The sequence below is a fragment of the Aquila chrysaetos genome, chromosome 2 (genome assembly GCF_900496995.4).
Source record: "Aquila chrysaetos chrysaetos chromosome 2, bAquChr1.4, whole genome shotgun sequence".
NCBI classification, from domain to species: Eukaryota; Metazoa; Chordata; class Aves; order Accipitriformes; family Accipitridae; genus Aquila; species Aquila chrysaetos.
In genome coordinates, this window is record NC_044005.1 from 65418595 (window position 1) to 65422732 (window position 4138).

A 4138-nucleotide genomic window follows, 5' to 3' on the forward strand; every position below is an offset into this window, starting at 1 on the left:
GAACTGTGTTTCAGGGATATGTCTTTGCTTCTCTTTTCTCAAAATCCCTGCTTCCAAGACAGCCCTGAGAAGGGTCTTCAGTTAGTTCTGAAAGAGCTCAGTGCTGGTCTCACTATGAGTGCCGAGAGGAACTTGGTGCTTGCCCAGGATGCACTCTCACTCATTTTAAAAGGGGCAGAAGAATGCCTGCTCGTTGTCAACACTTAATCTACAAGATTTCTAGTAGTAGGATGTAATCAAGCAATATTATTAGGACCTTGCTAGCTAATACAGAAAACCAGTGAAATAAAATATCTGTTGAAAAATCTAATGTTCTTGAGAGATGTTCACAGTTTTGGTGTTCACCATGCTGTGGGTTTATCTGCATCATGTTCCTGTCTCAGACCACTTTCTCATATCTCAAGACTTCACTTATCACTTTATTGCATGAAGATAACATTTCACTAGGACCAGAGGTTTTATGGCTACAGTATTCTTGTTATTCAGAGACCTGATGAATCTGAAACACTTAGGATACACCTCTTCACATATGCGTTTATCTATCTCCCGTCTTGTTGTCCCATCCCAAATGGACCTTTTATTCATTTATTTGCAGCACTGTGGAGGTCACGCTTTGTGATCCCACTCTGTGATATGCCAACCCACCTTAGGATCCATGACACAGGCAAGAATCAGAGGAAGGCTGGGCTGCACATTCCCAAAGTGGATTGAGGTACTGCCCTGTCTTCACATGGCATCTGCAGTCTCATAGGGTCTCACACATACAGAAAAAGGAGTTTAAGGGGTTTGAAATCACTGTTCATAGTGTAAAGCCATAGCTTTATATAGAAAAAGCATCATAAAACATTTGTGATGGTGTTATTGTAACCATAGTAGTCTAAGGGAATACTCAAGGTAAACTTTATGAGTGGAGGAAATATCGTCATTAAACCCTACAGGATAGCTGCAAAATTGTAAGATTACAGTATGTAAGGGTTTGTTTGAAAAGGTTGTCTGCTTTTCCCAGCTGTATGAATTAGTCTATTAAAAGTCTTATCTCTACCTACAGGCCTTGTCATTAACAAGAAATAAATAAACTAATTAATTAACAGTCTCCACACAAGGTGCCTTACCAAGTATTACCAAAATATGGCCCTGCTAAGTGCAAGTTTGTTAGCTCGCTGTTCCAGTCTGTTCCTTGCATGTGTCACCTTGCCTTCTGAGTTACAACTATGACTTTACAGCTTTCAGCTCTTTTTCTTCTTTTTTTCCTTTTTTTTTCCCCTTGCCTGGCCTTTTGAATCAAAGCAGATCACTAGATCTGAGTTCTCCCCCCAAAGGAGATTTTTCTCAAACTTGTTTACCTGTTCAGTAAGTTACTTCAGTTATTCAGTAGCTCGGGATACAATATTAACACTTATAACAATGATAAAATAGGTTTTTTTAAAAACCTTGGTGTTCTTATCTTTTGCTTGTCACACCTCCACTCTTAAAGCCTCTATGCTTCTGAGGTCATAGCAGTGAAACAGAACCACAGAAACACAACTTCATAAAATGATCCTAACAACAGCAAGGTCAACAGGACATTGAATGTCCTCTTGTGTGGGACACTAATAAAATAGTTTAAAGTTCAGCGTTTTTCTCACCTTCTCCATATTGCTTTAATTCTCTGTATCTGAAAAGAAAATGGATGTATTTCAAAGACATTTGTGTAAATATTCAAGCTTTTTATTTACTAGTTACTAAATTCTTTATGTTAATGAAAGTCCATAAAGGAATATGATAGAAATAATTCTTTTTCTTTAATGTTTTGGAGCATCTGATCTTGATCATGTTGTTTCCCACACAACTAGAATAAGCAGTTCATTGGAAAATAAAAACAGTCTATAGATGTGGGGAAAAAAAGGAAGATATTGAAATCTACTGAATTTTAAATAGCTCTAAAAGCTGAAAAGTAGGTGATTTATCAATATGTCTTTCAGTGAAAATAGTACTGATGAAGAAAATCTGAATCTGAAGGAAGAATGCTGTTGTGTGTCAAGGGAAAAAACACAGAAGGCCACGTAAAGGTGAAGTATTGCTGGAATCAAACTGGAACATTGAGTCCATTCCCTGCTGGTGATATGTATTTTCTGTGTAGTTTTGCTGCTGCATCGTCACATATAACTATAAGCTACACAAAAACTATAATTTCAAAAAGTTTCTTTCAAGATACTTACTTGCAGTCTGGTGAGTAATATTTGTGTACAGACAAGGGGTACACTCATACCTTCAGATAATTTTTTTTATTATTTATTTTGCATGTAACACTTGTTTAAAATGCAGCATTTTTGATTGGGACTCTTAACATTGTGCTGCAACCACCATCCAGTTCAGTATTTCAAGTTTTTATTGTATTTGAACTTGCAGTAATAGGTTGAGGGGGAAAATATTCAGTCATTAAATCAGATCGTTCCAGCGGAGAGTTTCCAAACCATCAGGAAGCCAGCCCTGACTATACTCCAGGGCACTGTGGACCTGAAACTGCTTCCAGAAAATTAAATGTCAAAGCTTTGGGATTTAATAACGTATCACCTGTTACATACATTGTGATGACTACTATAATCCCATCATCCAGTCTAAAACACTGCCTGCATGAGCAAACTGGATGCCTAAGTGAAATTGGATAGCTTAGGAGTTGGTAATGGTATGATATATGCAGCATTCCCCATTCAGTAAAAGCATTTAACAGACTTAGTGCATTTTAAGCATGTACATAGTCTCACAGAAGCCAATGTAGGCATGTGACTATGTGATTTGCCACACTGGGGCCCAAACCTTCTCTCCAAATGCCACTACCATCTGGAGATGAATTTACAGGGCATACTCAACTTAAAGGTACGTGCAGAGATAGAAGAGAGAGAGAGGGTGTCTGTGCGCTGTTCCTAGCAGGTATGAACAGGAGGGATATAAGGGTTAGCATGCTAGTATTTTGTTTGCGTCATTTGTACTGAAAAGTAAAAAATACTAAAATCCTTAGTAAAAGTATTTTAATAAGGTCTTTAAGACAAAAGTAATGGTTTCTTCCTTTTATCATAAGTATTTCTGACATTTTTGTTCAATGAGGTTTTCATTTTAAAGAATTCTTTCCACATGGGATTTGTATAACAATGTCTCTGCACTTCCTTGTTTTCTTGAGCAGTGCAACAAACTCTGCTGGGGGATATTCTCAGTGGTTAATAAATCACGTTACAAACTGTGTATTGATGTCCTTTACCTTTCCATGGACACAGTCATTTCAGAAAAATAGATCTTTGTATATTGCAAATATTGTCTGTTCTAAATCTACTGTACTTGCAGCTCTGATTCAGCAAGATACTTATGCACCTGCATCTGCCTATTCAGTTCATCTGGATTTAGGAGTATGTTTGAATATTTTGACAGGCCTATCTTCAGGTCTCCTGTAGAGAAATGAGAATACCAGAGCTATTTCCCTAGCTCTTTGTAAATCACTCCTTGAAGACGATGAAACTTTATCTTGGCTTTCTGCTATGATGTACTGCTTTGTCTCCTGTGTGGTTTGAGATGTGGAGGGGCTTTGGCTAGCTTTGGAGCCACATGCTAAGAGGGAAGAGTGAGGACACTTAAACCTGCACCCGTCACTTCAGCAAATTAGTTGGATAAAGCTGAAATTTGAGCAAAGATGCACCTCACCAGATTTCAAGCCATTTGTCTGACTTAAGATGTGGGATCAAAATAGAAGTCTTGTGTGTGAGCGTGGATTTCCTAATTCCTTCATGTGCAAACACCTCAGAGAAAGATAATTTTGAAACAGGGCCCACTGTCAAGAAGTTAAAAGCAATGTCACTGAGGGGTAGGGAGAGGAGCACAAGTGAGGACCAGCAGTACAAAGCGTCCCAGGCAGACAGCCCTTCCCAGAGCTTCTTCCAGCTGCTGAGGGCTGGCGAAGGGTTTCTGGGCTGGGAACACGGGGGTGGGCAGAAGCGTCGGCATTTGGGAGGGCTGGGCAGGGAAGGAGCTGGGGGCTGGCACCCGTCCCTGGGCTCTGGAAAGGGAGCAGAGAGAAATGCCTTCGCATCCAGTTCAGCCCTCTCCTTTTTAGCTTCAGCCCCCCAAATTCATCTCCCTCTCCCTTTCTGTGATTCAGAAATCATGGCAA